This window comes from Eucyclogobius newberryi, unplaced genomic scaffold, assembly GCF_026437365.1.
Source record: "Eucyclogobius newberryi isolate DKJ021-1_F unplaced genomic scaffold, fEucNew1.0.hap1 SCAF_14, whole genome shotgun sequence".
Classification (NCBI taxonomy): domain Eukaryota; kingdom Metazoa; phylum Chordata; class Actinopteri; order Gobiiformes; family Gobiidae; genus Eucyclogobius; species Eucyclogobius newberryi.
In genome coordinates, this window is record NW_027315768.1 from 27,021,933 (window position 1) to 27,035,466 (window position 13,534).

A 13,534-nucleotide genomic window follows, 5' to 3' on the forward strand; every position below is an offset into this window, starting at 1 on the left:
TAAAGTTTCAAGGGTGTGAACATGATTTTAAAGAGCATTGAATAAAATATCCTTCATATCATAATAAACATTCAGCGTACATTTAGCTACAGTATGCATGGCCAAACAAAGCTCATCACGTCTGCACGCTTCACCGGAGGCAACGCGTTTGTCATTTGTAAACAGCCTCTCCTGCGTTGGCCATGTTTAATGTGATTGGCTGCGAGCTGAGGGTGGAATAAGACACTATTATGAGTGGATTGGAGGCGTCTCATTGTTGAAGCCTCGCGCCGCTGATAACCTGTCGTTCTTCTGGTCCGCTACACCTGCTTTCCTCACGCGCTGCTGGGACCCGCTTTCTTCCTGACAAGCTCTTGTCTTCAGTGCCCTTTCATCTCCTCGCTTCACAAAAGAGAGTTTAGAAGTCTTTTATCTGAGCCGGAGGGTACAGTGTGGTGTCTGCTGGGAGAGGATTCAACCAATTAAGAAGCTGCTGCTATGCTTATGAACCATACATCACAGGGAGGTTTAAATGTTTTTCCTATCCCACTTTTCATAATTGGCAAATCCTCTGCAAGTCACTATACTATTTAACCTATGTGTTTAATGCACATCTTGTTTTGAGCAAATTTGTGGCGGAAAATGTATTTGCACCACGTTGTTTTTGCCTTCAGCCTTCTGGAAATGTCATAATTTAATTGTTGTAACTGTCTGTTTAGATGGAATAGGACATTTCTTTCATGCGTGCCAGTCTTCAGATGTTTCATAATAAAGTCATCATACCACAGGGAAATAGGCAAGAACTTGAGAAAAATACTTTCAATGCTAAATAAAATACATTGATGGAAAGTTGTAAAATATTAGAAATCTTTGAGGCTATTATTACTGTTAGGTTTCATCATTATGAAGTTTTGTTTTTAAGAAATATGTATGATACTGTAACTTTAAAACGACATGTAAAGGTTTTAAGTCGAACCTGAAACCACATCAAGCTGCATCTAAACGTATTTGATTTTTTATTTTTTCCCCCGTCATGACACTTTCTCAAATGAGTATCTAGTTAACATCAAACAGCGTCTGTGAAAAAGGCTTTTGGAAAACCTAAATAAAGTACACACTATAACCAATTCAATTCACTTAAAATGCTGCAAAACACTTCCCCTTTTCCTTGTATTTATTCTTGGTGCATTATGCATTTGCTCATAGCCGTGCTCTGAAGAGATACCAGCGTGGATGCATTATGGAGCGACTGGCGTTGAGCAATTGCTGATCCCTGGGAGTGATAACGAGAGGCAGCCTGTCTGAGCTGAAAAAGGAGGAGAGCCACGCAGCACAGACCAGGAAGGTCACCAGCTGCCAACCAGGGCCCGGCCCAACTGAACAATGTCCGCAAGTTCTCCTCTGCTGCTGACAGTAATGATAATGCTATATGTACTATCAGGGCGCGCAAAAGTACTATCGGACAAAGAGTATGTATCATAGTAGAAGAGGTAATCAATAATAAGTAACTGAGCATTTTTATTGCTTGAAAAACATGCTTTCTTACTGTGAGCAGGAACTTTTTTGGCATGTCTTTTATTTATTTATTATTGTTTCTTTCTGTTGCATCATATCAAAAGCTTCTTTTTGTTCACTGACATTGGCATTAAAACGTCTCAGTGATTCTTATACAAGCAGGTGGCAGACCCTCCCTCAGAAAAGTTACGTAGTGCACCTTTACTGTTGTATTGCACATGTTTAAGAAAAATGAAAGTTACAACTCTATTAATAGTACCAATGAAATGCGAATATCGAAACGGTGGCGCAGTGATCTCGTCCTTTAGCAGCGGAACACAAGAGTGGAACGATCGGGAGATATGCGAAGGCGATAATCCGCTGGACCGTTCTATCACTAACTTTGCATATGGTCATTTTAAGGACACGCTTATCTCTCTGGCACCGCCGTTTACCACGCGTATAGATTTATTTACCTTCCTCCTGACACCCATTTGTTTAGCGGTGCAGGTATAAAAGTCACATTCACCGGGCTGAGACTTCAAGATGCATCCTGTGGTAGATTTATGGGGGTGAGACTCGTGGCCTCTGAAGTTGTTGTTCAGCTTTGTGTTGGCTGCAACAGTTGGTGTAAAGAAGTATGGGTTTATGTTCAGCCTGTACTCTTCGCTTTTAGAACATATTTCACGTATTTTTTCAAGTTGTATTGTTGTATTAAAAGGGTTGTTTTATGCTAAATCAACTTTTGTGAGCTTTTAGGCATGTTGTATTGGTGTAGTTTACTCATATTTGTATGTAGATTGATTTGTGCATGTTTGAGTAGTGTCCTTTTTACTATGGCCCTGTGTTGAACTGCGTTTATTCAGACAATTTTGGGCTAGAAAATGTGTAACTGGTTTTCAACAATAAAACAAAAAATGAAATAAACATCCACCACTTTCTGCTTTGAAATGATTTTGATCTGATCTTGCTGTATGTATATATTGTATGTATATGTCATAGCTAAGGCTCTTCTATACAACATTTTTATTTTGTGCATGCGTGCCATTTTTTATGTCATAGTTTAAATGTTTTACTATTTTTATTTTATCATTTATAATTTTACTATGTATTCATTTATTTGACAGGAACAGTACAATTAAACATTGCCACCAAGCAGGTGACCAATGTCATGTACTTCAGGATGTCATGTACTTCAGGATGTCATGTACTTCAGGATGTCATGTACTTCAGGATGTCATGTACTGCAGGATGTCATGTACTTCAGGATGTCATGTACTTCAGGATGTCATGTACTTCAGGATGTCATGTACTTCAGGATGTCATGTACTGCAGGATGTCATGTACTTCAGGATGTCATGTACTTCAGGATGTCATGTACTTCAGGATGTCATGTACTTCAGGATGTCATGTACTGCAGGATGTCATGTACTTCAGGATGTCATGTACTTCAGGATGTCATGTACTGCAGGATGTCATGTACTTCAGGATGTCATGTACTGCAGGATGTCATGTACTTCAGGATGTCATGTACTGCAGGATGTCATGTACTGCAGGATGTCATGTACTTCAGGATGTCATGTACTTCAGGATGTCATGTACTGCAGGATGTCATGTACTTCAGGATGTCATGTACTGCAGGATGTCATGTACTGCAGGATGTCATGTACTTCAGGATGTCATGTACTGCAGGATGTCATGTACTTCAGGATGTCATGTACTGCAGGATGTCATGTACTTCAGGATGTCATGTACTGCAGGATGTCATGTACTTCAGGATGTCATGTACTTCAGGATGTCATGTACTTCAGGATGTCATGTACTGCAGGATGTCATGTACTGCAGGATGTCATGTACTTCAGGATGTCATGTACTTCAGGATGTCATGTACTTCAGGATGTCATGTACTTCAGGATGTCATGTACTGCAGGATGTCATGTACTTCAGGATGTCATGTACTGCAGGATGTCATGTACTGCAGGATGTCATGTACTTCAGGATGTCATGTACTTCAGGATGTCATGTACTTCAGGATGTCATGTACTTCAGGATGTCATGTACTTCAGGATGTCATGTACTGCAGGATGTCATGTACTTCAGGATGTCATGTACTGCAGGATGTCATGTACTGCAGGATGTCATGTACTTCAGGATGTCATGTACTTCAGGATGTCATGTACTTCAGGATGTCATGTACTTCAGGATGTCATGTACATAATTAACCAGTGGCTTCTAGCCCTTTGAAGCCTCTGTCCCTGATTAGGCTTTTAAAGGAGGTTAGTAAAATAAAGAACTACAAAGAAAGTATAAAAAACACAGATAAGAATACATAGAAATGTTGTTATTCACTGGTGTTTTTTGTGTATCGCTGATGCAAGTTCCTAGTTTCCTATCGACGATCGCAATAAAAAGGTTTATTTTGCATTTTTAACAGGAAGTCATTTTGCACTTTACAACAGACAAAATGCAAACTAATGATCTATGTATTGTAGAGTTTATTTTTAAGTCCTAAGAAAAAATACACATAACATAATATGTCTTCTATAGTCTTTAAAAGTCTTTAATTGCAGGAAATCTTCTACGCCGATACAAATGAACTAGTCATTTTTTAGATTGTAGACACTTTTATCTGCTGAATGTATAGAGATGTCAGCACTTTATACACTTTATTTTCTTTATATTTATTATTTGGCCCGTAGGCTTTATTAGACGGGATAGTATAGCATTGAAATGGGGACGAGAGCGGGGAGGACACTGCCACAAATTGTCAAAATCCGGATTCAAACTCATAACATCCACTCGACCACAGAGCGGCACAACACTTGATCTATTTTCACAGCAGGAAACCCCACAGTATATGTCTGTAATATACGTCTTCATGTAAATCCGTGTTAAATCATCACTGTCACCGGCGCCTGTTCCTTATCAAACACCGTGTTCCATTTGACAGAGAAACTGATTGCACTCAAGTCAATTTCACCTGAGAAAATTGAATTGTCTCTCTGCCATGTACAAGTCCACGGTATATACTACAGTATGTAAATTCTGGATTTTCAATATAATATAGTAGTAAAAGGTTTTCATGTTATTAGGTGACTGCATTGCCCACATACATTTCCCACTAAACCGACTGCTCTCTGAACATCTACATTGTGGCTCTATGTAGCAGATTTTCAACCGTGTTTGGTCAATTATTTATCGGCAGGCTTCCCCCAATCACATTTCTGGGCAGGTGCATCATGGCTTCCCTCCACAAATTACATCCAGGATAATTTCATATTGATTAATGTAGCTGCGTTCCTCCTGGCTCTCCATTGCGTGCCTGTAGTCTATTTGGTGTGAATTACTGAGGCCATTTCGCCGCACAAAGCCAGCCCTCTCCACTAAGGCGCGGGCTCATGTGTGGACTGGGACCCCCTAACTACCCCTCAGAATGCAGGAACCACTAAAGCTTTTAATTGCCTTCTGTGCAAACGGTTCTCCTGCACTTGATAAAGACTGAGGAGAGGCAGAGGCAGAAGCTGGAGGAGGATGCACGAGACGGAGCTGGGAAAGAAGACGAGTGGGGGAACCAGATTACAACACAAACGTGCAAAAAGATGAGTAATCTAACCGTTGAAAGGTCTTTCAGGTTTTTTCCCCCATTCATTTATTTACCGTTACAGTAGCCTTATACTTTTTATTATACTATCATATGTTTTAAGGCATCAGTCAGTGAGAATGGTATGGCAAGTAACATGCACTTAGTCTCTCTCCCAAGTACACAATGAAAACATGCACTAAACTGAGCAGGAAGCAACACCAACCAAAGAAAAACATTTAATACTATATTAATTATGGACAGATTTACAGATATGATAGTTATATCTACCGGTAACCTGGCAGAAGCAAGGTAGATATGTGTAGAACTGTTGGTTTCAGTTCCACACATTATCTGGGATGAATCTCACTGAAAACCATCTGGAAACAAAATAACATTTAAACAAGCTCACGCTGACTGGGTGAAGTCACAACAGTGGAGCCAGCAGCAAAATCAAACTTTTGTTCAATCCAGTGGAGAGAAAAGCTCTTTCTCTCCACTGGATGCACAAAGCGTTTCCCTCTGCATGACTTCTTAAAACAAAATAGTCTGTTTTTCCTTATAAAATGTGCCTATTTACTGTACGTTAGCATCACCTTCGGCTATGACCCAAACCTCAACTGGTCATTCAGCTGCTCGAGGCCAAACGCAGACGCAGGAGCAGTACAGAGCTCGATTCTTGAGTACTTAGATTACATTACCAGCTGCTATCATACTACGACGGAAGGCATTTTGCCCTTCCTCCTCCAAAACATTGAGTGAGTGTTGTGTGAGATACGATATGTAACATTACTGGTGACTCCTACACCTCCTATCACACCACTATTACCAGCCGTGTTGAAGCCTCCTTCATGACCACCTCCCCACTCAGCAGAACGAGCGTGAAAAGGCTTGTTTGGACCCCTGGATTATTTCCTTGTGCGTGCATTGGCTACAGTAGGGTTCCCGATAACCCCTGCGCCGTGATAAACAATCAAAGCGCGACTTCAGTGGAAACGATTGCATTCTGTGGACTGCCCCAGAGATGGCGGGCCATTATTAACGCCGCCCCTGTCCTGACAACGCTATTTTCTAAAAGGTAATTGCAGATTCAGATCTCTGAGAGGGGCTTGACTGAGAGTAAATGCCACCCCTTTAATTGCGCTCTTCTCTATTGAGCGGTGGCAGCGGCGGAGATGTCTATCGCTCCACGGGATCCAGGGCAAAATGACTGTAATGGGAAATGACCAGTGTCTGGGAAGCCGGCTCAGATTAGAAGCGACATTTTCTAATTGATGGCTAAAGAAATCCCCCGACCGGATGACTGCGAAAAGTCACTTTGGAGGAAATGTAATTGGAGTGATAGGAGTTCTAACAGGAATTGCAGGGATAATCTCCACTGATTTGAGCGTGTGTGCCACAACAAGGAGCAGGAGGGAATCATAGAGTCAAGGTGACACACACTGGATTCTCCATCAAAAGACTCAATTCACACCTCTTGTTTTGACACGTAAAAATGGAAAATTGAACACTAATGGTTGCATGGTATTAGCGTATCTACTAGAAACATAAGTGGCTTCTCTTATTGTTGAGAATGAACAAAGTGATGATTAAAACATGCTTTATTTTATTATTATTAAAACTTTGTGAAAAAAACTGGCTAAAACCTCAAAAATACGGAATTAAAATAGTAATTAAAAGTAATACATTAATAGGAGATAAGACACACTGGCAATAGAGCCAACTCTATTAATGTTTTTTGATGCAGTAAACATCCCGTGCAAAAGTAGTGATAGCCAATTTAATTTGGCAGTTAGTTAAAGTACCAATACAAAACAACTGTGCTGAAATACAAATGATGCATGAGATTATGTCGATTAGAAAGAGAAATGTTTATTTTTGTACTGAGGAAGACTTATCTATGAGTATCTGCGTTTAATCTATTCAATGTTTTAATTATGAAGTAAAGTTGTGGTATGGTTTATTGTTTGCTGCAGCTATAACGACAACGGGTCTATAGCAACTTCAGCAACGTCACCAACTGCACTACATTTATTGACTCTTAAATCAATAAATTCTTAAATCATTATCATAGACTATAATCATTTGGACTTTAAATTAAACTTGAATTGGGGGTTAGTTAGACTGAGCGGTAATTAAATAAATATGAAGAACGATTCACAGTGAAAAAACACTGTGGAAAAACAAATACGCTACTTAAAATACTGTTAAAATCATAATCTTGTTGCTTTTATTTTTTTCAGTTTTTGAATAAAAAAACAACAACATAACACACAGAACATGACACATAGAGGGAAGAACATAGGTGACTGTACAAGAGATTTAAAAAAAATCAATAAACAAATAAACAAACAAAAAGTCCAGCCTTTAATTCCCGTTTAGTCCAAAGTCTGTTAAATAACTCCTTTATACTAAAATACTTGTCTGACTAATTACTCATTTTAAATGAAATTCAGACAAATAAACAAGCAAAACAATCACCATTTCCACCATTTTTCACATATGTATTTTTTGGAAGACTTGTATTTACAAATGACAGAATCTTATTTAGTACATATTCCATTTCCTGAACCAATCAGAGTCTCTGATCTGACAACAGAATACTTTTACATTAAGTTGTATTATATTAAAATGTAAAAACGCAGAAGGATTACAAATATCTTAGTGTTTGTTTGTAAATGTATTCATTTGTGAAAAAAAAAAGAAAAAAAAACTCGCACATGCTCAAATACCACAATATATATGTATTCCTTTGATTTCAGAAAAAATAGCTCTGAATTTGCCAGCGAGCGAAAACATTCTTGTAAAATAAATTGGTTTATTTACCAGGCAAATTCTGAATAGCATGACAACTTTACCAGATCAGATTTTTTGTATTTTGCATTTCCTTCCCATGACTGTAGGTCGACGTGGCTCATGTCAGGGTTTCAGTTCAGTCTCTTTGCTCTTGAATGCGTCTCGGCTCCTGTCAGGTGTTACAAATCTGCTCCTGTTTCCGTCCGTCCGGCCATTAGTCGACATTCAGCTCTGAGGCCATCTCCGAGCTCCTCCGAATGCCGCCAAATGCTGAAATGACACAGTAATAACCACATCTGTCTTGTGTCCCGGCCTATTGACATAATATTACAGGCAGCAGATTGTTTGTGTCGTGAAGTGTGTCTCTCTGATACCAGCTCATGAGACGGGATCAGGGTTTTTCTGAGCCGACGCTGAGCTGCCATGACAGATCTCTGCAGCCATAACTGGATTTGTCAGCAGACATTTGGACAGAAAATATTGGGTTGTTACCTATGTGTACCGGTACTCTTAAAGGAAATATAGACTTACTGCTTAATATACTTTACAGACATTTTACCTGATGGTTTTAAAGGGAACATATTATGTCAAATCAACTTGTAAACATGTTATAATTGTTTCTTCCCTTCTCATTTACCCATTCAAAGTCGTATTTAGAGTGATTCATGCACGCTTGAGTCATTTTCATACTCCTGCGATCAAGACGCAGCAGTTTTGCTCGGAAAATCTCAGTTTTTTGCCAATGCACAAAGCGCGCTTCAATTAAAAACATAGAATTATTGCATGTATCGTCCCTCAGTCATTGTGATCAGGCCAACAGCATGGTCCGGCTGCACGGCTCTTAGTTTGTGATGACGATTACAGTGACGCGCTGCAGTTTTCAAACCGAAAATCAGACTATTATCACGTTGTTTTAAATCAATATTGCGATTTAAAATGGATAAAATCTTAAATAAGGATCCGCCGACTCAATAGCAAGAAAAAGCATAATATGACTTCTTTATTTGAGGAATTGTGAGATTTATAATTGGGAAGAAAACCGCACATCTCAACCTTTTGTCATGACACAAAGTAGTGTCGGTACGTTTGTAATGCTCCATCAACTTCTCGTGTAAATCTTGTTAGCTTTTTGTGCACAGTTGCGTTGGCAATAGGTCACGGCAAACCTTCATGGCAACATATACACTTCTCCCCTTTTGAATTGATTTATCGGTTTGTGGAATTCCTCCCCCCACTCATCACAACAACTCAAAATCTTGGTGACATTTTGCATGTTCCCGCTCTTCAAACCTCCTCAAATGCATCCGTCTGTTTTTGTTATCCGTATTTTCCAAGTCAAGCAAAGACAGGGTTGCAATATCTTGTAAACTCTTCAAGTCTCTCAATGTGAAAACACAAGGTTACTTTGTCTATTTTAAATAAACGAAAACTGCTTTTTTTCTCACTCCCAAAAATTGCAACTCACAACCTCCCACACATTTTGTAAAATTACACGCACTTCTTCTCGCTTCAAAGGTCAACATTCACGTTCGAGCCAATGAGTATTTTCTGACCTTGTCACCTACTTTGTATTGTTTTGTGGACAAATGAATTGAGATTGGCGGCGCTTGTGTAATGGAAAAGTGTTTTAATTTCCTCCTGACATTAAGATGTTGTGCCTATAGGCATTTGGTGGCACATTACTCAGCGCTGGCTCTGTGGCTCCACCATGTAGCGCTTAAACACTTCAATCACAGGCAAAGATCACAGCAGCTGTTAAACTAATCAAGTGGAGACAGGAGAGACCAAACCGCCCTGTATACTGTGTTTTTCCCATTAGCCCACACTCTTATGACCCCATTAACCAGAACTGTAAATTCAAAAAGGAGGATTCTGACTCAATTGTCCACAACATATACAGAGCAAACAAATGGCTGTGTTGTCCCCACGAGTTGCATTATTGAACATGGAGAAAATGATCCTGGGAAAGAGTCAAATGATAAAGAACACGTTCACTGACAAGTTACAGTGTCATCACAGTCAGCCACAAGGGGTCAGTATGCAGTGCTCTTGGTGTCAGTCCAAAGCTTTGATTATTAATAGAGGTGTGCTGAACATGTCAAATATAGATTACTGCACACTCACAGCTCATTTGCTGCATGTTCTGACAAACTGAACAATGCTAAATGTCTGTTTGGGTCAATTATGCAGCAGCTCGATCACATACAGTAGAGTTTGGGGAGGATTTCACGTATTACGATAATAAAATACAATAAACTGATGCCATTTGTTCATAATGTTTGTATGACCATTGTGACCTGTTGGTTTTGTTGCTTGTGCTATTGCCATTCTTCCCTTTTTGTAATGAAATGTATTTTATTATACAATCAGGTTAACCACAAAATGGCCTCAAACACCAAAAATGTCACGCTTTTCCTCCACTTTCCAAATAGACTAGAGTCGACCATCCCCCGTCTTCATGACTTCTAAAGGCTGTGATTTACAGGCTGATTAACCAATCAGAGACAGACATGGTCCAGAACAAAGATGGCAGTTTAAAAGAAAAAAAGAAAGAAAGAGGCAAAACTTTGGCTTTGGCTGTTTCTTTGCATAACTGCAACAGCAAAAAACACAGAGGTAACTACATAGACCATGATCCTTTTCAATTCAGACAACAAGACAGCTTGATAACTGTTATCAAGCACTTTTATATTTGAATTATTAAATGATTCACATAAAATACTTGACAAGGCATCTAAAAGGCAAAGACTCTCTGCATATCGTTAAATCCTCCTGAGAAACATGGATTTCAGCAAAGTGAACCAGCAAAGCCCTAAAGTTTGTAAATCTGAACTCAAATAGATTATGACTGACAACTTTAAATTGGCCATCATTCAGCCCCTTCTTAAAAAGCATAACTTGGATCCACTTGTGATGTTATAGGCACATTTCTAAATTGTGTTTTATGTCGCATTCCACTCCCCCGTGTGGACTGATACAACACACACGTGCGTTTGTTTATTAGCGCAACGGAGCGCATTGCATCTCTCGTCTCCCGTAGATTTCTGTCCACTTCTGCGTCAGCTCGAACTGTCTTTCTCCGTCTTCATTTTGCCCCGTACACTGAGGGAACTATATTATGATAGATCAATGCGCTTAGGCACACGGAAACGTGGGAACGAACTGCACGCGGCTGCAGGTGAGCGGTAGGTGCGTTTTATGATTGATACGTGGCAGGACTAATGATTTATCCACGCCACGAGGAAATATGATAAAAAATTTGTTGAAAAAAATCGTCCATACCACCTTTAAACATAGTACAACTTGTTAAAGTTACTAATGATTTATTAATGTCGACTGATCTCAGAGCTGCTTTTGATACCGTCGACCATGACATTCTCCTTGATTGCCTTGAACATTGGTTTGATTTCAAAGGTAAAGCTCTTTTACTTCTCAAATTGTACCTTAAATCGCTCTTTTTTTGTGACTTTCAATAATAGGCACTCTACACTTTCCAACCTTAAGTATGATGTACCCCAAGGGTACAACTTTTATTCTGTATTTATATGACGACACCTGGAAAACTAATCCAACCCCATAATGTGTCTTATCACTCTAAGATAATGACACAAATCTACCTGCCAATTAGCACATCAAACCTTGCTAGCACCCACAGCCGTCTTCGAGACATACAGTGTTGGCAGACACAGAACGACTTCTGTTTTAATAATAACTAAACTCAGATCATCCTGATTGGACCTCTGGAACTCAGAAGTGAGGTAAGTGCTGATTTTAGGGACCTGGCTCTTAATATCAAACCTACAGCCAGAAATCCTGGTGCGCTCTTTGACTCCAAACTGTCTTTTAGAAGTGTTTATCACCTTAAAGTCATCGTTCTTATCTCCTCTAGACCTACAGACAGTTATTTGTGCTTTTATTCATTCACGTCTCGATCATTGTAACACACTATATGAAGGTATCAACTATAATTCCATTCATAATCTCCAAATTGTCTTCTCACTGGCATTAACAGTATATTGAGCATATTTCCCCCACTCATACTGGCTGTGATTAATTGCCTTTTGACTTTTAAGAAGCATTTGAAAACATTTATATTAAAAAAAACATTTAGCATTTTGTAATAATTTGTCCATCTGTCTTTTAATCATTTCTAACCTGTGTTACGTGAAATCTTTTGCAACTTGTTCAGAAAAGTGCTTTACAAATAAAGATGTATTATTATTATTATTAGTGGCACAGTGCATTTACTGAATCTCTGACAAAATAATAAGATAGACTCAGTAAATTGTAATAGTTCCTCTGTCCCAGTGGTAGTCACAGAAGGGCACGGGTCCACACAGTCTCTTTAGCAGGATAACAGTGAGTCTGAAGGACACTCACACACTGCAGCTCAATAAGACACGGCCAAGAACCCTGCGCCGCTTTTCAGAAGCTCTCAAAGACGCCCATATTGGATAATAACCTGTTATCAAACCTGGAGAAGAAAGACTTACATTTTGGTGAAAAGGTCACTGAGGTGGGCTCCTTTTATTTTCCCCAGAGTGAAGAGGAAAACCTAACATGTTACACTGGGTTTCAATCGAAGAGGTTTTGAAGGACTGAATGTGATGTGCACTGTATAAAGATAATATTACTGCACATTTACCAAGAACCTTCACCTCAAATTATTCCACAACTTAACTATACTCATGAGGACAAAATGGATGAAGTATTGTGGTAAATTACTGTCGTGCTCACATGCAGTTCTATGCACATTCATGTGCATAGAACTGATGAGAATAGAGTGTTTATTTTTCCATTATTAGTATTATTATTAGTATTATCTTGTCTTACGTTAGCTGTTTTTTATTTTTATTATTTAAGTATTTATTTATGTATTTATTTTTTTATTTATTCAGTTATTTATTTTTTTATTTATTTAATTTCTTTATTTTTATCTTTATTATTTTCCCCTCCATCCCTTGTTGGGTAATGGGAGTTTTTGTTTATAAGAGTTTTGTTTATAAGAGTTCTTCTATTGAGAGTGTTTTTTAAACTTCCTATAAGTGATCTGTCCTTTTCCTCTGGATCTACTGCGTTGCAACTATGAAAGGATTATCTTATCTTATCTTAAATATTTCTGTAATTTCTCTGTAGAATGAAAAACATTCTACATTTCTCTGTAGTTCTTTTATTTTCTGTTGTGTTACATTTAATCTCTGAAGTTCTTCTCCAGAGGTTTAACACTGGACCTGATTGTACTGTTAGATTATATCTTTTAAGAAACATCCCCAGCAGTTGTTCATTGTTACATGCTTTAAGTGACAGTAGATAATGGCCTCCTGTTTTGTAAATTGTATATTACATTGTTTGTCCCTGTTTAAAGCTTCATCAAGCTCCATCTATCATTACATCCGAGTGCAACCTACAGTATATCCCCAGTGTGAGAATTCATTTAGTTTTAATGTTGCAATGTAATGTAGTGGAAACAGGGTTAATTTGACAGGTTCTACAACTAATTAAGTGTTTTCATTTAATGGGCTAAATAAAGCATCCAATCAGCGAATATACGGCACACACAAATAAACATTGACAGTGGAACTGAAATGAAGCAATTAAAATCGCCAAAGAGACAAACCCATTAGGTTAATGGGAAAGTTGTGTTAGACAGAAAACAAAGATGATGAGGATGATGCCTGAGGTGGT